The 27324-nt window shown below is 37.9% G+C and overlaps 2 long non-coding RNA genes across 4 annotated transcripts in view; one reads left to right on the top strand and one right to left on the bottom strand.

The window, feature by feature from the left end:
- Positions 1-27324, bottom strand: part of LOC125183642 (uncharacterized) — a 94111-nt gene that overhangs the window by 27509 nt on the left and 39278 nt on the right. The gene's annotated exons all lie outside the window — the stretch shown is intronic.
- Positions 9986-19723, top strand: LOC106030735 (uncharacterized). Its single transcript, XR_001203917.3, has 3 exons — positions 9986-10910; positions 12054-12139; positions 18748-19723. It is a non-coding gene; the product is annotated as an uncharacterized lncRNA (long non-coding RNA).

Raw genomic sequence — 27324 nt, 5'->3', positions numbered from 1 at the left:
TTTTAGGATGTAATTTATCTGAATTGTAGTAGACATCTCAAATATCTACTTTACAATGCAATGGATTGTGTTCTGGAAATGACCGCTATTCATCACTGGCTGTCAAGGGAGTGTAGCATGGCTAGCACAGATGTTTGCGATTTATAGTGTCATTTATCCAAATGAGACCTTCTCTTAATGCTTATCCCAAAATCCAGTGAACGTGTGGCAAGCATTGCACAGGCAAGGGCAGGATTTGGGATGGCATAGTCCATCAAGAAGGAGCTACCTTTGGGATGTCCTCAAAGAATTTCTGAGTATGTTATGACTTGAGTCACTGCACTGTGTGGGTTGAGCAAAGTCCCACCATGACAAGCCGAGGCCTGATGGATTCCCACACCATCATGAATCTCCACTGACATCACAGACTCACACAAACAGTGGTAAAGGGAAGAAAGTAATGTAAATTGAATAAACTGAAGGACAGTAAGGTACTAGACACAGCCTGGAGCATAAGCTGAGCAGGAGCTCATCACCAACATCATATTCACCTGAGCATGAGTCATTATGTCCCAGCTGGGCATAAGAAAAGTTCTAAATGAAGGAATCACCTGCTTTTTGTATGGACTCAAAATCACTGTCAGCTGGCCTCTGGACTGACAACCCACCACCCATCAGTGGGGATGCCCCTGATGCCAACTGCCAGGGAAGATGATATTAAACCCATCACAAGTTGAGCGTGGTGAGGACATTGCAAGGAAAACCTATACCAGATACAGGATATGGGTGAGAACATTAAGTTGTGCACCTGCATTATCTGGAGAAAGGCCTTAAAGAATCAATTGATTGTAACTAAGTATCTAGTTGCAGTAGAGAATAAGTAAGTAAACTTTTTATTACTTTCATTTTTAATGTTTTCCCATTTTTTCCCCTTCCCTGTTTCTACTTGATTTACTTTTCCCATGACTGATTTCTTTATTGTTCTGGAATCTGAAAGAAATCCCTGACACCCCCCTACTGGTGCATGACAACATGGTTATCATCAAAAAGAATTCACCAGTCGATTCTCCCTCATATTTTGCCTGTACTGCCTCAACTAATACAAGACTTTATAGCATACTTTCTTACAAAGTGCATAAAAACAAATTCTGTGTATAGCAATTGGCTTTCAAGTGTGATATGCACACCAGGTTTCTTCCTAGTCTTACTCCACAGTGTGCTCTACTGAATATCTCTAAGAACCTGCAAAGCCAACACTTAATTTCTTGGAGCAATAAGTGTCCAAAGATGCTTCTCAAGCAAAAGGATTAGGACCTTGTCAAACTGTGTACACAACAGAGATTGTTGATGTCAGTGGGAAGTGGTAGCGGGCAGTGTCTGAGAGAACGTTGATTTATAAAAAAAATGTGTGATGAGTACTTTTGTTCAAAGAACTGCAGGCTTTTCTGTCTATTCTCTGTGCAGGTTTCTTCAATAGTGTTTTTCTGTCCAAAGATATCCTTTCCTCCCTGTTCTCTTGAGAACTGTTTCAAAGCCCACTCAAACCATTTCCTCAAGATTTAAAAACACAAATGAAATTTGATGGAGAAGATAAGATGTGGCTAGAGAGAAATAGCAAGTGGTTTGCTCTTAGGGTTGGGTAGGACTAAGTACTACTAAGGTAGGACTAAGGTTTTATTTCCCACTTTTCAGGTTTTACCAAACTGGTTTCAGGTGAGGAAGGTAGAAGCATTGTGAAAAACATACCTGTGTCCTAAATAAAATAGAAATGCCAGAATATGCGCATGAAGACAAATGGTGCATCTTCAACAATAAAAGCTTTGGAGAAAAGAGATAGAGGAAAACACACTCATGACTATGTTGAGGTCAGTGATGTTTTGAGGAGCTGATGCATTAAAATTTCAAGTGTTTCAGTTATTTTGTGAGACAAAGCTCTGTTTATGCTATTCTTGTGTGTGCCATGCTCCTAGGAATTTATGGGCAACTTGGCACTGCAAGACAGCATTTCCAGGTTACCTTTAAATAAACCTGAAATACGAAGCCATTGTCTTGGGTGCAGAACTGTAATTTCTAATTTAGACTTTTTCAGACCCAAACTACTGTCCATACAATGCTCATCATTCCATCTTGAACAGATCTGTCATGCTCCATTGTACAGTACATACACATCTGATCTCATCCATTCAATCTACAGGGACTCCTGGAGCCAAGAGATACCAGGACATCCCTAACCAAATGATTTGCTTTTCAGTTCTTTGGTGCATGAATTCAATCCTATAATAAATTCAAAGAAAATAGTAGGAGGGACAGGAAAAGGAGAAGTAGGAAGAAGTGGAGAGTCATGACCTGTAAGCACCCAGGAGATGAGAGATTGATATGAAGATGTTCTTCCCTAAAGAACTGGGAAGGATGAGAGTGACTAAGGTCCAGGAAGAAGAGCAAAAGAGAGGCACCCGCATCCATGCTTCTTCATAAATCTTGTCGAGTGAGACCTCCCATCCATATTCCCTTCCAAATTTACTTCCCTTCTCTGCTCTCATAAGACACCACCTGGAGTATTGTGCTCAGCTCTGGGGTTCCCAGCACAAGAAGGACGTGGACATATTAGAATAAATCCAGAGGAGGGATGTGAGGATGATCAGAGGGCTGGAGCACCTCTCCTATGAAGACAGGCTGAGGGAGTTGGGGTTGTTCAGCCTGGAGAAGAGGAGGCTCTGGGGAGACTTTGTAGTGGCCTTCTTGTACTTAGTGGGGCTTACAGAAAAGATGGGGACGGTCTCTTTGTCAGGAAGTGTAGTGATAATAAAAGTGGCGGTGGTTTTAAACTAAAAGAAGTTAGATTTAGATTAGATGTTAGGAAGAAATTACTCAGAGAAAGTACTCAGAGGGTATTGAGGCACTGGAAGATGTTGCCTAGAGAAGCTGTGGACATTCCATCCCAGGAAGTGTTCAAGGCCAGGCTGGATGGTGCTTTGAGCAAACTGGTCTAGTAGAAGGTATCCCTGGCCATGGCAGGGGAGCTGGAATTAGATGATCTTTAAGGTTCCTTCCAACCATGAAATTGCTTGTTTCCTTTTTTCTTTTTTTTTTTTTTTTTTCCCTGGTGTAATAGCGGCTTAAGTTTCTGCTGTGTCTGTTTGTTTCTCTTCCTCATTCAGTTGCTGAGTGGCCCCTTGTATCATCACATCATTTCTTTCAATATAATTGATTTTAAAATTATGAAGGAACCAGTTCAGAGAAAGATCATATCTTGCCTAAAGGTCCATTTCAACAAGGAAGTCTATGATGAATGCTCCTGACAGAACTAAAAGGTGACATGGGGTGGAAGATTGCATACACCGGCAATGCTGTAAGAGAAATGTCTATGAACATATAAGCAATGTCTACCCATTCAGGGCTTAGGCCTTGCTGCTGAACATTGATGTATAATGCTATTTGAATATCATGTCTGGCATCTCTGGAAGGCACCGGTCTGCCACAGGCCATATCTCATGTCTGCCAGTCCCAGGTAGATTGTACATCATAGGATGTCTCAAATAATATGAGATATCAATATGTGGGAATCTAACATCTACTGTGTGGACATAAAATTTTAGAATTGGGATTCAGTTTGAGTTTAAGAAACTTAAATGTATGGCTGTAACATATGTCTCCACATACATGGTAGCTGTCTAAGTACCTGTTTAGCCAATGGAGAGCTAGTCGACACAGTGGAGCTGTACACCAATGTGGTTCACACTAAAGTTGGCTCCTAGAGTCCACTTCAGTTGCTTAAACATAGGTACCTCACATCATTTGAGGCTCCTTATGGTGTTTCTTCTGTTCTTTTAGGTGCTTATTCAGAGGTCACCATTTTTCCAATGTGATTCTGTGGCATATCTGCCATGCAGATGTTCTGTATATCTCATAGTGCCCTGGATGTGAGCTACTGAGCCATCTAAATCACTGTGTGCATGTATCAACTTTCCCTCTATTAACTGTCCGAGAGTTTATACACCTAGTATCCATGTAGCTATACACATGAAAATATCTACATTCAGAAGTTTGAATCTCAGCCTTACTTTGGGCATATCTAAGTTAGATTATATCTACCCCTGGCGTGTACATAATGTGTTGACTTTGGGGGTGAAATCATTCATTAGAAATTCTCCAGTGCCACAATCTTCTGTCTCCCCTGTTATGCTGAGACAATAGTTTACGAGTCTGTAGTAGCAGATGACAGAAATGCCCTGAATTAAAAATGACCCTTTCTTTCAGAGGTCTACTTTTTATCTAGATTGTTACAGTCTTCCAGCTCGCCAGAGCAGCAGACAAACTGCTGAGGTGGTGGCAGACCTGAAGAGGTGGTAAATCACACCAGTGGCACAGGAATGATAAGACAGGGAAGTGAAGGGGGGTGGAAATTTCTTGAAGTTGTTTTGCTGCTAAAGCCAGAATAACTATTCTTTCAGAAATTGGAGGCTTTGAGGGAAAAATAAATAAATAAAAAAAAGTGTTTTCACTTTAGTAAGCACATCCCAGGACACTTAGAAAAATGGAATCCTTGAAGAGAATAGTGAGGGCTGATGAAATGTTAACAATAGAATATGTTCAGATTTCACTTGTGCAGAAGAGTTTTCTAGTACAATTGTATACTGCAGATATTATGCTGATATAACAATTGGTATTCACAGACCTACACATACCCTAAGGCTGACAGTACTCTCATGGCGGGGAAGGGGAAAGGAAAGAAAGGAGTCTTTTACACAAGATGACAAATGACTAAGGCAGTTTGATAGTCTGAAACTGAAAGACCAAGATACCACTTCTTACCTCTTCCTTTACCCAAGTATCTCTTCCTTTTTCGTTATTTATTTGCACTGAAAGTGGCAAATTATCTTTTTTTTTTTTTTTTTTTTTTAGCTCTTCTCCCTGCCCCATGCTTCATAAGTGAGGTTACATCACATAAGGTGTTGAGAAGCACCAGAGGAGTTTGAGGAAACACACCTCGTGGATCACAGAGAGAAAGGACAATGGAAAAATGAGCCTGATTCTTGATAAGCATTCAGAGGTAAACTCTGTTCTTAGATCATTTCTGACAATCTGGATTGAGAGAAATACTTAAAGCAAAAATTCCAGCTTTGTGAATTCTAGACTGTAACCCTAAAACAGCAGTATAAAGTTGTCAACAAATGACAAGATAGGCATTGACAGTGCATTTCTTAAAAAAAATCATATTATTTGTATCATAAGATTTTATTCCAAAATAGGTATAACCTGAATGTGTAGATAATTAATAGATAATTAAATAATTTTCTTTTACTTTGAAATTGCTGCCAAATATTCTGAAAACAAAACAAAAAAACACAAGCAAATAAAACCAATATTATCATCCAGTGAAAGTTATGTAGGAAGAATCCATAGATTTGAATCACCATTAACAGATGTGAGGGCAAAAAATGCCCTCAGAGTAAAAGATATAAAAACGGCTCCAGGAGAGATAAAATGGGAACGTTGCTAAGAGATGAATATGCTACATGACTGTGCTATTCATTGAAATCATGCATTTGCTGCTACAACAAAAAGGCTTCTTTTGCCACATTAATCTTTAATTAAACTTTAATATTCTTTATTGAAATTATAAACCAATGACCTGCATGATTTCATTCATTAAAAAAGCCCATTTGCTATCACAGATTATGGCACTGAAGAGGAGAAGTTATTGAAGCTTCAGCACTGGGGACTTAGTTTGAAGTTCTGAACAGTGATGAAGCTGGGGGCGATGCCTTAAATGTGTGTAAGTAACAGTTTGTCTTTACTGCAGTGGTCTGCCTTCTCAGTGAGAAAACTAAACTACAGGGTGAAGTAAATCAAAATTTAGAATTACCTTTTATTTTGTGTCTGCTTTATTTAAAAAAGTATTTTAAGGAAAAGGGTATTATAGTCCATAATAGAAAGTAGGAAAATATAATTTAACATTTTATGTAAATCCTCAGTATTCAAAGTGAATTGTCTGCATTTGATCAAGATCTGTGTTCATGAAGTTAACTGTAAGCTTAACACAGTGAATGTATTAAAAGGCTATTGAAGAAGGATAAACTTTCCTGCTTGACCATTAATTTTTTTCCATTTTGTTAAACATATGTGTATATAATCAAATCTATTACTTTTAAGCTTTGCGTCACCAAAAGTATTCCAGACTAGTCAGAAAAAATATATTTCTTCTGTGAATATATAGTATAAATAGCCATGAACATTTATTTGGCTACATTAATTTCTGTACCCAGTATAGAATTCATAGAGCTATGCAGGCTCTCTGTAGAGTCTAATCTACCCATTCACAGTTTATTTTAAAGGCTGCTGCTGACAAATTAAAAAAAAAAAGAGGTAAAGCATAAATCAGTAGATTTCTCCATGATCTAAAGGCCCATCTGCTTTTATATGCTGGGATGTGTGATAACAGAAAGCTTATTAAGAGACATGAGCATGTTCTCTAAATGTGGTAGTTGAAGAACAGGGATTCTAAAGTATTTCCTTTTAGCGCTGGACTGTCAAAGTGTTACATTTCCTAAGTGCAGTACGGTTTTCTGTCATCCCCCTGACAGACCAGCTGTCACTTGGGATCCTACGGTGTGGGAGAAAGATCATGCTGTGGCCTAAAATGTGAGATACTATCTCCAAACTGGGGAGGTGTGGAGCCACTGAACAAATCTTATGTTCAAAGAATGGCTGCCCAGTGAGATATCTAGGCCAGATAAAGGCAGGGTGAAACTGCAGTTAATGTAGTTGTGTTAAAACTAGTGGCTACGATGAAACTGATCTGCTTATCCTAGGAATCTGAATGATAGCAGTGTTGTAGGTGAATGCTTGGGGTAACTCCAGTAATATAGTTTTAACTACATCAGTTTTAATTAAAAGTCTGTCATGTGTGTTCAGATTCTGCTTAGTTATTTTCCACTGTACTGATGCTGCAACTGTATTCATGCAAGATGACAATGCATGTGCTGTACAACATGTTTGACAGAGGTTGTCCTTTGACAGAGGTTTTCCTTTCTAATCGTCACTGTTGAGACTTTCTACAAGCCTATTGGCTTCGTGACACTTTCCTGCCTTTGGCAAGCTGTAGTGAGTGGCTGAACCATACAATTTGATTTCACAGGTGAGTGTGTAAATGCTATTTATTGCAACCAGTAGGATGGAAGGCTGCTGGTTTGCCTGTCCTGTCTGCTGTGATGAGGGCCAGGTAAAGCCATATGGAGGGAGCTGGAAACTGTGCTTTCCTGTGAAGTAACTGGACAGAGAAAGCTGGAGAATATGGGCAAGAAGTAGAAGAGGGACAGGAAATAGTGAACTGTCAGCACTGCTAGAAACTGGTAAATACCTTGCAGTGGAAACGGGCTGGCATCAAGAAAGCAGAGCTACAGAAAGCCTTGTAAATGACTGAAATACAAAGAATTCCTAAGAAACTAGTGAGAGTTTTCTGTAGTTTATAAAAATCCAGAAATCCACTGAAGGGTGCGAGAAAGGCCAACTTGTGGGAGGTACCTCCCTTAAGAAGATGCAGCTGAAAGGAGGAAGATCTCTGTTAATCCCTTGTTTAGGATTACCCTATAGTCTAACCTCACAGTCCTGCTCTTCCTACTTGAAGGGTACTGCTGTTCTAGTGTGTAAGGCTATTCTAACAAAATATTATGCACCATGATACAGATATATGGTACAATGATAAGCTACAGATCCTGATGGTGTACTTGTATTATAGAAGAAATTGGCTTAGCTCTTCAGGTCTGGCCAGTCTGGGGTCTTGGCACTAATTCCTATTCCCAGATTTCTGCTGTGGTTTGCAGAGTACACATGGTGATATTTGAATCCTTTAAAGAAGGAATCCTTAATCAGGACTGTGTTCAGTTTTGGGCCCCTTAGTGCAAGAAGCACATTGAGGCCCTGGAGCGTGCCCAGAGAAGGGCTATGAGGCTGGTGAAGGATCTGGAACACAAATCCTGTGAGGAGCTGCTGAGGGAACTGGGGCTGTTTAGTCTGGGGAAGAGGAGGCTCAGGGGAGACCTTATTGCTCTCTACAACTACCTGAAAGGAAGGTGTGCGGCGCTGGGGGTCGGCCTCTTCTCTCAGGTAACTAGTGATAGGACTAGAGGGAATGGCCTCAAGCTGCGCCAGGGGCATTTAGGTTGGAAATCAGGAGACATTTATTCTCAGAAAGAGCAGTCAGGCATTGGAAGAGGTTGCCCAGGGAGGTGGTGGAGTCACCATCCCTTTTGGGTGCTTAAGAAAAGTTTGGATGTTGTACTTAGGGTCATGGTTTAGTGGCTGATATCAGTGGTAGGGGGACGGTTGGACCAGATGATCTTTAAGGTCTTTTCCTGCCTTAATGAGTCTATGATTCTAATGAATGTCTATTAAGCATTCTCTGAAGTGTGACAGTACCTTTGGTCCCACTATGTTCTGACTCCTAAATGACATACTCTCACTTTCAGACAGATCTGTTTCAGCTCTGTGGGTAAACAGACATGGTCACTTGCCAATCTATTCCCAAATCCCCTCCAAGTTGTTGATATTTCCCATCAATATTTCACCTGTGTGAAACTGGACCTCTTAAAATCAAAAAGGAAAATATTTTCAGTTTCACTTTTTTTCTTTTGTGATATTTAAAGACCGTCCTACATAGTTTTCCTTTTACTTGGAGATTTAGTGCCCTCAGTGTTGGGGATACGATTAATAATTTGCCTTATAGTGCCCGAATGACAAGAAGCTAATGGATATAATACTGCCCTTTATTAGAATGAGCTGACTACAGTCAAAAGAGTGAAATGGCAGAGCAGCTTAGCTCTTAAAGCCTGTTCTGTTTTCAGCTGGGACAGAGTTAATTTTCTTCCTAGCAGCTGGTAAGGTGCTGTGCTTTGGATTTAGGATGAGAATAATGCTGATAACACAGCTATATTTTAGTTGTTGCAGAGCACTGCTTACACAGAGCCAAGGCCTTTTCTGCTCCTTTTTCTGCCCTGCCAGCAAGGAGGCTGAGGATACCATGAGAAACTGGGAGGGGACAGAGCCAGGACAGGTGGCCCAGGCTGACCAAAGGGATGTCCCATACCATGTGGCATCATGCTCAACAAAAAAACTGTGGTAGCTGGCCAGCTGGGGGGGTGGGGTGCTTCTCGAGGACTGTCTGGGCATCAGTCAATTGCATTGTGCATTCTTGCTTTATTCTTTTTGTTGTTGTTGTTTATTTCTTTTCATTTGCTTCTTTTTTTTTTTTAAATTAATTTATTTTTTTCTTATTAAACTGTCCTTGTCTCAACCCACTGGTTCTGATCTTGCAAGAACACAGAGCTGAGCTGTCACAGCTCAGCACTGCAGGCCTACAAGTTGGGGATACACGATACATCAGCTGTCTAAAGATGGCTGTCTTTATGCAAAACTTGATAAATCTGTGTAGTTGTGCAGAGTATTTTAAAGTTTCAGAAAGGAAATCAACAGTTCTGCTGAGAGAGGTCAGAGACAAGGTTGTTCCCTAGCAAAATGTTGCAGGTTCCTAAGGGTATGACCAGGCTGACTGGGGGAGTCCAGCATTATGCATGTTGTTTACATGCCTAAGTGTTCAGAAGGCATGGCAATTAAAGTGTTTAGTTTCTTAGAGGGCCTGTAACCAATTTTTTACTGTTCCCCTTTATGGTCTTTTTTTTAGTATTAATGAAATTCCTAATGCAGATTTACTGTAATAAGAGTCTTATGCTAAGTACTAACACAAACACAAATTTACCTGAGTGATATGTTGTACTTATTTTCTTTGGTTTTGTGTAAAATAAATGAGAAGCTATTATTTCCTGCATTGAAAGAAAATATTTTAACTATTAAAATTTTTTGAAGTTAGGAATTGCGTGCATGTCATGTTTTTTTGCTCCGTTCTTGCAATTTGCTCACCTGACAAACTGACCTCTTGGTGGAATGCAGTACACCTCATTCTATAGAGACCCTATGAAATGCAGGCCAAGTCTTTCTCCTTCTACAAAGTGTTAGCTGTTAAAAGCAATATCAGTCAATCTAGATTCTTCTTATTATTATTTATCAGTTTTCTATTTTACAATTTCTGCTGTTGTATTAGCTATTTAACAGCTAGGTCTGTTTAACAAATTTCGTCCTTTTCCCTTCTTTGCTTCTGACAATTTACCCTTCCTCTGTTGCCATTAGAGTAATGTAACAGAACCATAAAAAAAAGAGGTAGAGCACTCTAAGAGCTGTCAGATTTTAGATTGTCAGCTCATTCCACAGCTGAGCAAACTTGAGTATGAACACTAAATCTTCCCTATTTTGTTCATGACTTAAAAGGTGTTTAAGCCTTATGCATAACTTTGAACCATGTCAGTAGTCCAATTGACTTTTTGGGGACAGCAGACTTGCCTCAGATTGTTCCTCCACTAAAATGGATCTTTGTTTCAGTGTTTGGGCATCTGTTATATTCCAAAGCAAAGAAGTTCTCTTACTGTGTCATAGAAAGATGAGAATGTGGTTGCTGAGATACCTGGAATTTCCAAACACAGACTGTTGAAAACCAGACTGATGTATTCAGGATAGGAGATTAGAGGGAGCAATGTTGTTATGGTTCACTGTGCTAAGAAGGTTGGTAATGTGCTAAAGACTTTTCTTGAGCTCCATTATTAGCTTCAGGTCCAATGTGCTGTACAAAATTGTGTGAGTGACAGCAGTTTTAACAGCATGACCTAGCTTGTACTGGTACAAATGGAGAATGAAGTGTCAGCATGCCACAGCTACTCAGTAAGGGAAGATAAACCAGCAGACGAGCTGTGGTGAAGCAAGTGGGGCAAGTCCATCCATACTGACAAGGCATTCCTGTGGTCAAGCCAGGAAGCCAAGGGTGAGGGTCTGGTCCAGATTGGCGAAGTGCACAGCCAGACATGGGCATGACAGCAGAAAAAAAGGTAAGAGCTTGGACTTCAGCGTATCTCTTGCTGAAGAGGACAGATCCTTGCTTGTCAGAAATTTTTTTTCACACAGCTCTTTCTACACAGCTCTCATTCAAGGATGCACAGCTTTACTATTGAAATTGACCCTGAGCCCAGGCAGTCAAACACTTGAGAGCTCCAAGCCCTGGCATAGAGAATTGTGAGGGAAAAGTTACCTAATGAATGTTCTAGTTAGATCTGTTAGTTTTTCTTGATATTCATATAGTGTAATTTTAACCATATTTGAGCTACTATGGACATTCTGTAAGCTTTTATTTCTAAAACAAGATTCAGGTTGTGTGTTAAGGCAAACAATAATCACACTGGCAGGGCAATCTATACCTACTCAAATAGGTAGGTAAACTCTTTGTTGTTCAGTTGATAGTGAGATGTGCTTTCTGAAGGTGATTTAGAAAACTAGCATGCTGTGCAGGAGTATTGCTAGAGACAACCATTACCTTTCCAGGACTCTGTCACAGGTCTGGCTCCATCTGAATAACACTGAACAATGAATACTGCTGTTCACTCAGGAGCCAGAGAGTAAAGCTCTATATCTGGGAATAGGTTTAAAATTAGTTTGTTGCTCTTTTCCATGACAGCAGGTGCTGAAGATGTTATCTACCTTTTTAGACTTAGCCTAGTTGGTGGAGAGCTAGCCCGAGGAGAGCTGTGCTGCAGGCTACCCTCACTTGGGAAATGCACCCAGGGAGAGACTGATCCCTGAGTTTTTATTTCTTAGGACCATGTTAGAACCATAGGCCCTTTTACTGCAGCACTTCCTACTGAGTCTGCACCACCTCGCAACAAAGCAAGCAAGTGATAAGCATGAAGGAGAAACAATAGAGCTAAGGGCACTTGTCTGAGAGTCTGGATCCTGGCATCACAGTCACTGCTCTCTTGCACTGCACCTACAGTGAACAGTTATTGAAGAAAACCAAAAATACATCAGCAAAAAAATTTGCAAAGATGGCTCAAAACCACAGCCTCCCCCTCCTCCTCCTTAGTGGCATCAACAAGGAGAGGGTGCAGCAAAAGTGTCTTTTTCTGAGGTGAATAAAACCGCAGCCTAACTCCGCTTCTACTTCTTCCTCTAATTCACAGCCATTCTCTTCCTTCTAGCTCAACTTATCAGCATAAGAAGTCTTTAGTTTAAAGTGGTTCTTACTTGCAAGCCTTCAAGAGTCCTCAGCGATGGAGAAAAACAAGTATGTGTTTTTTGAAGGAATAGCAAATGCAGCCAAAAGGGAAAAGGAGACAGTATACTCAATAACACGAACAAAAACCACTTAGGGTTTTGTTGAATGCTTTGATCATTGCAACTCTATCCATGGTGTGTCTTGATAAAAACAAGATTTGTTAGATAGAGAAAAGTCTCTATCTAAAATCTCATTCTCACATCAGTCACTGGTTATGTCTCCACGGCTAAAGGCACTCTTGCCCTCAGAAATTATTCCTAGATAGTATCTTTGTACCTCAAGATACAAAGTGGCTTGTGACCACATTGCTCAGAGTCAGCCTCATCTAGGCAGAAAGGCTTTGCCCACTTAGCATAGCAATTAGATTGCTGTGATTGCTACTTCGGACTTCATACAGTGGATCTCAGGGGGAAAAAAAGCTTTTCCAGTTTAGTATAACATGAAGATGTGTCACAATTCTTCAAAGCAGTATTTTTATACCCTTTGATGTTGAGTTCCCTGGAAAGGCATAGTAAGTTTCTGGGGGGTAAAGTGAATTGTGTGTTGTGGACAATGTAGAATGAAAACATGCATACTTCTGCTCTTGTCAATAGTGACTTTAGACAGTGGTGCATGGAGTAAACTATCTCAGTATTCTAGTTTCATTTGAGAGCAAACTAATATATTAGTGGTGTGAATATTATAGGGACCAGGATACAAAAAAAAACTGTGGATTTAAATAATTTGGCAGATAGATGTATCCTCTCCAGGTACAACCATCTGGGTCATGGCATGCTATCAATTCTGTTATCTTGGTTAAGGTTCAGTCTTGTGGAGTCACTAGAAAGTAGAATTTGAACCATTGTCTGTCTGCTGTAGGCTTGCAAAATTGCTTCAAAGGGGACAGAATCTTGAGGTGAGAAACCAAGAGCAAATTTGAAATGACAACGATGCTCCTCCTTCCTAGGAAAGCAATTTCTAGTCTTTAGGAGAATTCTCTATTATCACATTCTGTTATAGCTCATCTATGAATGCACAGAAACATCTTTTAATCCTGGATCTATTTTGCACCCCTTGAAAGCCTCCCTGAGTATCATGTGTATTGATATTTATGACAAATGCAAGATCAAGGAACAATATCACATGTGGAGCTTTGGATATGCAACACAATTTATGAAAATGGGCCTGGTGAGAACTGATGACTTTTTCTAATCGATACTTACATGGAAACAAGCTATACCAACTCTTCTAGCTTTGAGCTTGTACTATAAACTGGTTGAAATATGCTGACTTTAGACAGTAAAAAAATGGAAAGTATGCTTTTGGAAGACTTATATTAATGATTATTAAACATGACCAATATATTTAAATTACTTTTTTTCTCTGAAAACTAATGCAACATTTAAATAATGTCATTTCAAATTACTGTCTTGAGTAAACATATGACTTGAAGGTCTAAATTTGATTTTGTATCTTCTTTCTTTTGGTTGTAATTTGTGTCTTCTATAATTTGTCTTATGGCTTTTTAAAATGCCTGCTCAAATAGCAGACCCTTCTAAGTAGATACTACACTGAAACCCTTGTAGTATCAATGTTATATGTTTTCAGAGCCAGTCACTTGAAAGCATGGTACCTCAATGTGTTATGCTTTTAAGTTTCATATATTTGTTGTTTCCTTTTTGACTTGGGACTAATTTTGCATGACAGGAAGTGCTAGAATAACTTGCCAAAATACAGCTTCATATAGCAAGAAATATCTTCCTGCAAACCATTCTGCCACATTAATTTTGTTTTTCCCACCATTGAATGTATCTCTAATTCAGTCACAGATGCTATGTTATCTTTTTATTTTTCACAAATTATAATAAATAAGGAGCTAAACTGTTGACTTGTAGTACTGCTAGTAGCACTTTGACATTACTTCTGCAACAGGAGGATTGTGAAGGGCCCCTTATGGTCTCAGTGCTTTCAACAAAGGCAGACTACAATCATGTTTTATTATGGAAAAGGATAGCTTAAATATTAAGGTTCATTGTCATGTTTTTTTTGTCAACATTTGTTAACAATAGGGATATGTTCTTTTAAAATGACCTAAGCATCTGGAAGTTTTTGTTACTGAGTAAAATAAATGTTTTAGAATAAGCTGGACACAGAACTCATACTGAATTTAAGGAATTCCATCTTTTCCTCTTTTCAATTAACCTAACATTTCAGTGTTAATGTTCCAGTGAGAGGGAATTCATTTTTGTCTGGAAATCTAAAAACAAATTGTTCTATGACAGGTTTAAAAGTGGCATTTGGTTCAGTAGAAACAATGCATTTGCAAGTGTTGAGGTAGTATCACTAAAGAAACTTGTTTCAAGTGTGGCCATAATCAGCATTTACTGGTATTTTAGTGGCAGCCTAAGGAAAAAGTGAATATAAGAAGTGCTGTTCTTCTATTTGTATTGCTTGCAATTCTTTATTAGTCCCTGAAGATTCAAAGGTGTGCAAGCTGATAAGAGACTGTTGTACGGATTTGGCTAAGGATTTGAATTTCTCCTTTTGTCTGTGTTCTCTTGTCAAACAAAGTTCTGAATCTGTTATAGGAAGGGGTTGTTCTTAGGTACGCACAGCTGTGAGGAACTCTGGCTTTAAAATGTGCCAATGATCTTTTGCTTCACATAGAAGTTCCTGCCATGGACAGGTGCTATGACAAGCTTGTTATCGCTTTGAAGTGTGTCCTTAAAGCCACACTCTGGAACTCTTTGCCCCCCCTCATACCCTCCCCAAGCCCTTGTGTGGAACCTATTGGTATTTTTATATGTAAAGCAGAGGATTCACATAAATATGGACAACAGAAATATTCAAGCAACAATTCATCTAATTCTCAGACAAATTTTAAAATATAGCAAATGAATTGTTACTAAATGTGCCTCTCTCCATTTACTATGAAAGAAATCTAGACAATCAGTTCAAATGTAAACTTCTGTACAGTGGACAATGAAGTTCAGTTGAAATGAATCTAATGAAAAGTGGCACTATACAATTTTAAAACTTGTCTTTTTTGATGAATAGCCAATTCAATAGAAAACAGTGAATGACTCCATCTTGAGCAATAGTTCATATCTTTTCAGAATATATTCTGTCTGGGAGTTTGACTCAGAAATGTCAACATTTGTAGATGCTTAGATCCTATAACATGTCAGAAAGCAGCACACCATACTTTGTGCACAATAGTTACTACCATTCACACCAAAAGGATGAAGTTTATGAGCCTTTAAGCATTACAGTAACAGGACAGTGAATATGGGCATAGATAGTGTGCTTCATCTCTTCTACTACATGTATACTCCATGAAATTTGCAGTTTTCATAATTTAAATACTAGAACAGGTAAAACAATCAACACACTTTACTATTAACTAAGAAACATTTCACATATTAATGCGAATCTCAGAACTTGTTCTGTACCATAATACATCAGCAAGAAGATGTATCTTCCCAAACTGAAAGGTGATCTGTTAATTAGCATCATCTGAGCTGCTTGACTACCTATCTTTTAATTTAACCAAGGGCTATTAGTTCCTAACGAGAAGGTTGATTATAAGTGTTCGAAACAAAACCGGTTAGTGACTGTGGTCTGTAACAAACACAAACACCTTATGATATGGTAACAGAGATGAGTCTTAAATGAAAAGGTTATGATTCAGAAGTGCCCCCATCCATGTAATTTTAGATCTGAAACAGCAATGTTATGTGATTCATCTAGAGAAGTATTGTTATTCTTTCACTTTTTTCCATACAAAGCAAGCGTGAGAACAAGATACATGTACCAATGGGCTATCCTGACCAGCTAGAAGCAGTTTAGCTCTTAGTTTAAACTTTGCATCAGAGTAGAGGAATAGAACAAATTCCTTTTAAAGTTTCTCATCTGTGTTTTAATCATCATGTTTTGATCCTTTCTGTCAATTTAAAGTATCCAGGACATTGATATACTAATCCAGTCATCTGAACAGTTGACAATTAATTTGTAGCTGAGCGATCTGTGCTTTGACAATATAATGTTAAGTGGATATTATCAGACCCTCTTTGTAAATGGACTGCATGGTTCTTCTGCATTTTTTAAAATCACCATCTCTCTGCTGAGCCATTGGACATGGAGTAGCATGAGGCTAGTGTTAAGATCTACATTACTCCTCCATCATTCAAGTAAAAAAGATACAAAATAATGCCAATAGTGATTTTCTAAGGAGGGAAACTATGGAAACTAAAAATGTCTTAAGTTGTGACAATTTCAGTGCACTCAACCAAATATTTCAAACTCTTAATTCAAACAAAAGAATGGTTTGATAAAATGGCTCCAGAGGTAGATTGTTTCTAATTATGTTTCCATCTTTACTTGAAGGTACAAAATCTATCTTTATATTCAGTGGTTTGGATCTCAAAGAAAAATAAATGCTTAAGTCATTAGAGTGGTGGGTTTAGCTGGTTTAAAACACCTTGTGCTTTTAGGTAGACTGTCCATGTGGACTTGAGCAAATCATTTAAACACAGATCAAATAAATGTGTTTAGCTGTATAAACACTCAGGTGCCTAAATACTATACAGAACTTCATTTTTAATCTCATTTACCCTATGTTCTTGTCTCTTAAATGGGAACGGAATTATTTACCCATCTCACAAGAGCTAGATTAGAACAAAATTATGATGTTCTTGATTATTTCTGTGGAGGGTGAGCAGGTACTGTGAACTGAAAATGGAATGCAGGAGTTGTAACCAGGCAATTGATAGATGTTTTCTGGCCTATGAGAGAACTTTGTGTTCCTAAGGCAGAAATTGCCAATTTATCTAAGTCCAGTAGGCAGCGATCCATTTAAAAAAACAAAATCCCTTTACAACTTGCAAGCTCCTAAGATTTTGAAGTGAAAACTTGGACTAAATACCATATCAGTGGCCTTTCCAGCAAAGCTGAAGTACCTTGATAAAATCTTTTACTGCTCCAGGTTGCTCAGATATTGTAACCATACAAATAAGACTTCTGCATTCAAGGCTGTCAATCTACCATCTTTCTGAGCACTAAAATGCCATAAAAAGTAGCAGGTGCTGCTGAGCAAGAGGAATAAAAGAAATTGAATGGTGAGCTTTGTTAGAGCAGTTAGAACCACACAAACTGCATTCACAGAAGGTAAAAAATAATGAAGAAAATAAGCCAGATACCAGAATAAAGCAATGATTGTAAAGTGAAATGAGAACACTAAATTCAGGTGGTGGTGATAATAGTTTGTAGCTTTTAAAAAATAGAAAATGAATAGAAATAAATGTGTAATCAACACAGAGGGAGAAAAGGGAAATCAGACTGTGGAAGTACGATCAGCAAGTTTTTAGAAACCCAATTAGACATAATACTTGGCATTATTACACAGGGGTGGTTGAATAGTCCTTGCTTTTAAATGTTCTAAGATGTGCTTTGAATCTGTCAGCAAATTATCACCTGTATGTTTTTTTCCCCCCCTTCTCCTTGTGGTGGTAATTACAGACAGATAACTAGAAATTCAAGTTGAATTTCTGGAATTTTTGGAGATTAATTTCCTCAAATGTTGTAGCTCCTTTTACACCTGGAAATAGACACTGAAAAGCAGAAGTGTTTTTCTGAGACTAGTGAAACAAACTAATTTGTTATTTAGATATATAGTTGCTGTTTTAAACATTAGTTCATGCTCTGCTAAGTTCTATAGTGATTCTACCTTGGTAGAAAACTGTAAAGCAGATCTGCAAGAGTTTCTGACATTGATTAATTCCATTCTGAAAACAATTAATCAGGATATACAGCATCTGCTTTAACTTCCACAGCAGAGAAAGAGAAAGGAATAGGCTACAGTATATAAGTGGATGTAAAACCAGTGAGAGTTAAACTGTCAAGTGGGTGATCTTGAGTAATGGGAGCCAAAAACTATTCCAAACTATTCCTAAAGGAAAAAATGTGGGTAATAAAGATGGACATGTAGAACTAAACCTTAAGTGCATTAAAAATGTGATAGACTTGTACTGTTGACCTCATAATCAGAGCAAATGGAGAATAGAGTGTTGTGAGACATTTAAAAGAATTAAAACTAATAGAGCAGTAATAATGAACTATTTCAACTGTATGCACACAAAGTGATCAAATATCACAAAGCAATATTAGGAGAAGTAGTTCCTAACACTTTCAAGCAATTACATCTTAGAACAATTACTTCTCATGTGTACAAGTTAAGAAATTTGTCTCAAGCTATTCTCTTCAATTCACATAAAATGATGGAAAAAGGAAACAACTGAAGTGGAAGCATTTGCAAATTCTGACCATAAAAGACAAAAAACAGAAAAAAATTTTATCTGGAAAAAAAGATACTAGAATGTAATCAAATGACATTCAACTTCAGAAGATACGATTTAAACTCAGCCATTAATGTACATACTCCTTTATCAAAAAATCCTCCTGATTTCTTAGATTCTAAGTGTTTCATGATAATGTGTTAAGTCTGTCAGAGCGTCTCTATCCTGAGTTATTGCCTTCCACAGTTGTTCAGCTCCCAGATACTGTAGCTTTTAGTAAAACTGCAGCAAGAGGACTAACTCTGTAGGTATTTGATCCCTCATGAAGCCTGATTTTCCAAACAGATAATTGCCTGGGGGTACTGGACAGCTTTTGAGACAACTGTCTACAGCATGGAACAGACTGAAGAACAACAGAAAACATTTAATTCTCCAAATATTGTATTTTCCTTTGTCTTTCAGTGAAAAATTTAAACGTTTTTGTCTCAATTCAAGATTATTGTTTTTGAAAAACATCGATGAGGAAAATGTAAGTCTTTGGCAAATCCTGGTTAAAATGCTAGTACATGGACACTTCCTAAGGCTATCGTTAAGAAGTCATGGAGACATGGAATACCCTACATAAAAGATAAAGCAGAACTCAATAAATGATTCCATTAAAGCATCCTTCAGAAAAAAAGAAACCTAGTTCTAGGAAAAGTGACAGAAAACAAACAAACCAGAACCATAAACAATCACAAGCAAAATATGAGTGGAAAATTGGAAGTTGTAAGGGAATCTGATCTTCAAATAGTCAAAAAGCAAAATCGCAGGCTCATTTCATCTGTGATGAGCTTGACTGGCATAGGGATTGGAATGGAAATTACTTTGCAGAAACTTGTTTGCATTTCCTGAAACTCATCCTTTCTGAAAACTGGTCTAGTCTCAGAAATGATTCATAGCATTGTATCCTCCTTAAAGAGGAGTTAGGACTAACCTTAAGTGGTCAGTATACTTATTTCTATACCATATTTAAAAGTTGTGTGACAGCATTTCCAGTGCAGTTTTTCTATGATTCCATTTTGTCCTTGTGACAGTCATTATCAGGATCTTTACAGGAAAATCCATCTGGATATACTAAAGTCCTACAGAGCCATATGACATGCAACAGTCACACTATTCCTTAATATGACCACATGCATAACTAATTGCAGCATGAATTAAATTTAAAACAAAAATTCATTACAATTTGAGGGATAAGTCTGAACACACAGTAGAAGACAAGTTTCCACATGAGAAAAAAATCCAAGATAATGCTTAAGATGCACAGTAGACCAGCAATGTCAACACAGTTTTAAGTACAATAGTTCAATGCATTTTTATGTCTCCTCTAAGCCACACAATGCTGAGCATCCAATTCTTTTCCACCCATGAACAGAACTGGCATGTATGGAAGTGGAATTCCAATGTATATCAAATGACACAGGGAAGGTATATGTTGGTTCATAGAAGACACCTCAGAGTGTTCAGAGATGAAGTACTCTAACAAAGCACAAGCTGAACTCTGAAAGCTAGCTGGAAGATCTCTGAGCAACAGCAAGATCAAAGATAACTTCAAGGTATCACTGATCATTTCCATCTCTGGGATAGAAACCCCAGTGCTACAGAGCAGAAAAAGTGTGTTATGGCATTAGCTTGGTTTGCATAAGTTCATGATAATTGCTCATGATTAACATGGGTGCTAGTCACAGAGGGCACAAAAGGAGATAGATTCTGCTGGAAAAACTGAGGGAGATACAGAGCTGTCCTGGACACAATACAACATGTATAAAGCCAAGTTACTGAGTATAAAAATTTGAGTATGTTCCAGAAAGCAGAACAGAGGTTATCCACCCACAGTGACAATGCCTAATTTTAAGGAGAGATGCATAAAATGGGAAAGCATGTTAAACAAGAATTAGAAGACATGGCCAGAAGGGAAATATATTTGCAAGTCACATGCAGACTGCTGTGTGATAATACCCTATCTGTATTTTTCAACAGATTGAAAATTGATACAAATGATAGCAAATATGTCTTGGAAACAGAAGATAGAAATACCTCAAACCTAGTTAAATGGTTAGGTAAACCTTAAACAGTACACCAAAAAAAAGCTACGATCTAACACTAAAGCAAGAGAGATTTTTAAAGCTAAAAAGCATATTTTAGGAAACTGAAGCTGTATTGAATAAGGAAAGTCCAAAAAATCTAACAGATTAAATGAAATGAAAACCTTAGCAAGGCAAGTCAAAAAACATTTGTAGAAAACCATGGAGAAGTCAAAACTAATAAAAAACACTTTCAAAAACACACTGGGATCAGGGGAAGCCATAGAGTCTTTACATCCAAAAGAAGATTGATTTATAAAAATTGTGTTTTGAAAAGATAAAGCCCTGGTAGAAAAACTAATTTTTACACGTATGTTCAGTGAGGAGGCGAGGAAGAAGACTGTATGATAGTTTTTTTTCCCCATGCAAAGAAAGCTTGGAGATTTGTATCAAGTGAAAATATCAGTAAAAGAAATTATACAGCAAGCAAAAAAGAGCTAAAAAGATCAAAAGAGGTGTACTGGATCTAAAGTATGAACTAGATGACTATTTTATGTAAATTCTTGTTTAAATTCGCCAGTGATTTAGAAGGTGGCAATTTCTAAAAATGGTACCTACAAACTACTGTAGACAGGGAAAGCTGTCATATAAATTAGCCAAAGCTATTACAGTATTATGGGGCACATGGATAAAGGAAAAGTATCAATACAGATTTTGTATAGGAAGTCATCTATTATGAATCCATTGGACTTTGAATGAATGAATGTGCATAAATAAGGAATATATAAATTAATATTCAAGTTTATAAAAGGCATCACTATTACCAAAATCTTAGTAAAGCTGTCATGAGAGAAGAAATGCAGTCTTCCCATAGATAAGATAGGAAGCAAGTTACAGGAGTATCTTGCCTCTACTGTGAAGGGAAGGCAGTTAGGTCATTTTATTGGGATCTACATTGTTCAATAGATTTGTAAATTATTTATAAGAGCAGGTGAGAACAAGTAATTATTCTGATTTCCAAGTTGTTCACACACAATCACACAGAATCATCTAGGTTGGAAGAGACCTCCAAGATCACCTAGCCCAACCTCTGACCTACTACACCACTAAACCATATCACTAAGCTCAACATCTAAATGTCTCTTAAAGACCTCCAGGGATGGTGACTCAACCACTTCCCTGGGCAGCCCATTCCAATGCCTAACAACCCTTTCAGTAAAGAAGTTCCTCCTAACATCCAACCTAAACCCCCCCAGCACAACTTTAGCCCATTCCCCCTCATCCTGTCACCAGGCACATGGGAGAATAGACCAACCCCCACCTCACTACAGCCTCCTTTAAGGTACCTATAGAGAGTGATATGGTTACCCCTGAGCCTCCTCTTTTCCAGGCTGAACAATCCCAGCTCCCTCAGCCGCTCCTCATAAGCCTTGTTCTCCAGACCCCTCACCAGCTTTGTTGCCCTTCTCTGGGCTCACTCAAGCACCTCCATGTCCTTCTTGTAGCGAGGGGCCCAAAACTGAACACGGTACTCGAGGTGCGGCCTCACCAGAGCCCAGTACAGGGGGACAATCACCTCCCTAGACCTGCTGGCCACACTGTTTCTGATACAAGCCAGGATGCTGTTGGCCTTCTTGGCCACCTGAGCACACTGCTGGCTCATATTCAGCTGCCTATCAACCAATACATCCAGGTCCTTCTCTGTCAGGCAGCTTTCCAACCACCCATCTACCAGCCTGTAGTGGTGCTTGGGGTAGAATAAGTTTTTTATTTTCTTTCTACAAGAAACAAAAGGAGAAGGTCATATCCATGATGGACACACAAACAGTACAGCTCCTTGCAGAGGACTCAAGCACAGACACCAGAGCCAGAAAAAAAACTCAGATCCACAAATGCCAACAGGACATGAATACACAGCAGCCCCAGCAGAGTTAATCACAGACTTACCCTTCACAGATGAAAAAAGTGACCCTGCTCAGTCTCTTGGTAATACTGCACCTATGTGGCCAAGCCCCTTGCAGCACATACTGAAGCTCTTTGTGAATCCTCTGGAGAGTTACACAAATGGCTTGATATATCTAGAGATTAAAACATAACCCAAAAACAGAAGTGTACCCCACCACATCCCAACAACAAGTTAGCCGGCAACCTCTGCTAAATATCCCTCTGTTAAGGGAATTTCAAGCACTTAAAATCTAGAAGGCTACAAGGTCTGAAGAGTCTACTGCCAGCAAAACAGCAGAAAAAAGCTCCAGAAATATAAAAAACTGTCCCTAACCCTGAAAAAGGCTACACCTTACGTACCTACTTTTGTAGTTTTCAGATACTCGCTGACACAGGGAACTCAGATGACACATTTCCCCTAAACCCTGCTGCATCACTTTAACACCAAGGTTGTAACTTTGATAACATTTGACATACAGGTGAAGGCATAAGGTCACATTCACAGTAAGCCCCATAATTCTGCAAAAATCATAAGAGACCTAGAACCACAAAGCAAACACTTAAAGTAACACCATCTTCCTATCCATAAGCATGCTCTAAAAGTTACTTACCCGAAGAAGAGCTGCATGCAGTCAAGGCACCTACTACCATACAGCTTGCTTTACTCTAAAAGATCCTACCAATTATTAACATTACTAATTGTTAAGACATGCTTACCTCTCTCACCTTGGAAACGCATCAGCCCATACACTCTGACTCACCTAAAGAACCCTGCAACTGGCTGAAGGAAAAACAAAGCACGTACCCCAAACAGCAGCTCAGGCAGAAAAAGGTCTCTGATGGGACACCTGTGGCTTATATACCATTAGGCCCACCTGGTACCCAACCAATCACCTGGGAAAGGGGCGGGGCAAAGCAGAAATGTAGAAATCAAGCAGGATGAGCAGCAGCTGTGTTGTTCTTGTTTATCTGGCTTAGCTCAACAGTGTATAAAGCACAGCACAGAGAACTGGGCTGTTTCCAGAAGCACCAATTCTGGTGCTTTTGCTTTATCTTTGAATACTGAAAGGGCAATATGACTAAATAAGTAACTGAAACTGTTTTAACTGGAGTTAGCTTGAACCTTTCTTCACGCTTTTTTTACACTCACGGTGGATGAAGGCCTCTCTATATTAATTCTCTTAGGTTTATAGTTGCTGTTAGTGATGCTAACCATAATCTTCTTTTGAATCTGAACAGCCTTGTATGGCAGTAAAAGGATTGCTTAATGTTGGGTGCCCATATTTTTCTTTTGGGGGCCCTTAGGTTCATTGTTTATCATTTTTAGAGAACTTTCATGCAGATAAAGACCAGGCAAGATTATGACTGGTCTTAATGAAACTAAGTACTATGAAAACTGGGAAAAACTACTGGGAAAACTTACTGAGAAAGTTTAATACCAGCAAGCCAATGCAAAGGGTAAAAATTGTTTTAAATACATTCACTTTCAGTGGGATTTGTGGAATAAAGGGAAAGACATAAGGATAAGAAAATGAAACTTCTGCGTAACATGGAGAATGTTCCTCTTCCCAGTTGTGTAAAATGGCATCAGCGTAAACTTCTTGCATCCCCTTGCCCTTTTTGATTCTTAATCAGGTTGTTTTAACTTTTATTGTCTTATACAACATGTGAAACTGAGCACATGGTTGCTATTAATGAGGTTAATATAGACCTAAAGATATACATCTGTGCCTTCTTTTTTGACTATGTCAGAGTAAATTAATCAAAATATAGGTTTATCCTTTTGAAACAGCACTTTGACACTTAGAGGTTCTATCATTTGTTGCATATTCCAAAGATGAAAGCTGCTTCAAATCATGTAATATTGATATCAAATACTGGATTATACAAGCTGTTCTCTAAGTCACGTTAAATACCAAAAGGTTTTTAGGCTAAGTTCGCAGTGATATTTACAACCTATTAAAGTTCTAATCTTTGGGGTTCCATGTGTTTATCTTTGTTCTTCTTTCTACATTAAAATTAAATAATGAAAATAGAACTTGCATGATCAGTTCTATGAGTTGCTGAAGTAAATGCTAGCAGTCAGGAATTTCCAAGAAAATCCTTAGTATTCACTTCTTTCTTCTTATTATTACTTGAAACTGACCTAGTTATACTTCAGATCATTCTACTGGGATTCTCTTGAAGCAAGCAAAGACAGTATATAACTGACTGTGAAGAACTGCAGAAGGACCTCAAGATGCTAAGTGACTGAGTGATGAAGTGGCAGATCAATTGGTTAGAAAGTGAGGCATAAGGAAATGAAAAACATAAGAGATATATGTTGAACTGGCCATTCGCTACTGTGACACATGAATGGGATTCTAGATTTGTAATAGTAAAATGTAAGCTTAGTAACACAAGAATATTATAAATTATTAGGACAAAAAAAAAACAAAGTTGAAAGCCAAAATATAATTAAAATAACGGTGTAAACCAGTGGTGAACATTCCTGAATGATATGTGCTTCTTGAGTCCTCCATGTCAAGAAGTTAGAAATGGAAAGAGAGAAGGTTATCAAGTTGATGAAAGGCATGGTATGTGTTTTCTTTATGAAGGGTCCCATGCAAGAAAAAAGAAGACTGATGAGGGAGAGAGGTACAGCAGAAGTCTGTAGAATTGTGAGGATCATGGAAAATGTGAACAAGGAACAATAGTTCTCACCTTATCCAAAACAAGTAATTGTTTTGCACAGTATGTGGTCAAAATGAGAGGTTCACCACAGGATATTTTGAGTAGTAAAAGCTAAGTAAGGTACACAGAGGATAAAAACAAGGGACATCATGTTAAAAAATTGAAATCAGGTTTGGGAAGTTCACCTGCTAGAATCATAGAATGGCTTGGGTTGGAAGGGACCTTATAGATGATCTATTTCCAATCCCCTTGCCATGGTCAGGGATGCCTCCTGTATAAGGTTGCCCATGGCTTCTTCCAACCTGGTTTTGAACACCTCCAGGGATGGGGCATCCATCCTTGTGGTGGATGAGAAAAACATCTAGATTTTGGTTCCTTTTCATTGGCTTTGTCTATTGGCCAGAGGAGACTAAGCTAAAGAGACCTTTGTTTTTTCTTTTAAGAACATTTGTATGCTTTTATATGTCCTACAAATGGTTGATAGTTACTTGAATCCTCTGAGTCAAGCCCAAAAAACTCTTTCTTGACCAATAAGATTGAAACTGTAGGATATCAGTGGTCACACTCCATTGGGTAAGGATATTACGTTTACATAATGACACCATTTAATTTAATGTTCTGTGTTCTTTGGGCTCTAAGTATTCCAATATGAAAAGTTAAGTAAAGGTTTTGGATACAGATTTACCTCAGAAAACGAGTCATGTTATTTTCACTTCAGATATATAATAATATTTTAGTTTTCTAGATCACTCACTCGAGACTCAGAAGTAGAAGGTATGACTGCTAGATTTTAGCTTGTCGATGAGCACACAACAAACTTACTGAAATGCACATCACTCATTCATGCTTATTTTTCTCAGCTGATGTGTTTTTCAGCTTGACCTCAAGGTTAAGACTAAAATCAAGACAATTTAAATGAAAGGTGGCTTCTGAGAATAAATTTGAAGTATATCTGGAGAGGGGCCATATACCTAAGAGAGAAACTGAATTGTCTAGGTCACAAATCTGTAGAGAATATTTTTCTGTAGTTTTATTTTAACTTAATTAAAGAATTGACTGATAGGAACTGTTTCCTAAACTTTTATAATTCAGACATGACAGAATTGTCTTTAGAAGAAAATGAGTCATTGATTCTTCTGTTCATTTGAAAATGTACAATGAAGAAAAACAGCAAAATACTCTGAATAAGGATCTAAAACTAAATAAATTTATTGTAATGCCTGAACTTGATAGAAGAGTACTACTGAAAGATGTTGCTGTGAACATCAAGAAATAACTCCACAGCATAGACACAGCGTATTGTCATGAATTTATATTTGCATTTCGAGACAGGAAAAAGAAAAGCAATCTATCCTTCCTGTTAATGGAATTATACTGTTGTGATTATTTCTCTTAAAAGAAAGATTCTTTCTTTATTTTTTTAAAGACCAGTTTCCATATCTAGATTATTTTCCCAGAGGTTTTCCTTTACTCATTTAAAGTTTTGTAAATATAGTATTTGAATGATATTTTAAAACCATTTTATGGTTCAAAACAAATACAACATTTCAAAAGACAATAAATTTTCAAAGCTATATTTTGTCCCAGGTGCCAAGCATATGTTTCAGCAGAACTTTGAAAGAGTCTATTATATTACATGGATTTCCATGTTTAACATTTAAAAACAAATTTTATTGAATAAACATTGAGTCAATATCTCATCAACATGACAAAGTGATGATTTTAATAGGAAATTACAGTCCTGCAGAGCAATATAGAAAAGGTTAATCTTAAAAAAGAAAACTAATTAGTAATTCATGTTTAACTCTAAATTCTAGTTGCTTGTCCAATTAAGATCCATCTGCTTCATAGCCTTTTTTGTGCATATCAAACATGATGTTCAAACAAAAATTTCAAAAGTCTTCATGCAGAGAGGAAATAACATCCTCATTAATGAGAGTTGTGCATCATTCCTATTATTCTGGCACAAAGAAAAAAATAGTAATCTAATGAGTTATCTGTGCTTGTAAACTGACTTGAAGATTAATCTTTGTTAACTACTTGTTTAATGTTACAGTTAATAATTAGTTACCTTGTAGCCCTATATCATCCATCACTTCACTGAACTGAATCAATTCTTTTTTAACTTATAAAAGGTTGTTTATCTTTGCTTAAGGCTGCTTTGGATAAAAGATATAGAGTGCTGATTCTTTGAGAGTTTATTGTGCGTGCAAACCATGCAATGTTCCTTATAAGTTTC

This window comes from Anser cygnoides, chromosome 3 (genome assembly GCF_040182565.1).
Source record: "Anser cygnoides isolate HZ-2024a breed goose chromosome 3, Taihu_goose_T2T_genome, whole genome shotgun sequence".
Taxonomy (NCBI): Eukaryota; Metazoa; Chordata; class Aves; order Anseriformes; family Anatidae; genus Anser; species Anser cygnoides.
Note: the sequence above shows the minus strand (reverse complement) of the source record. Positions and strands in the feature narration are given on the sequence as shown.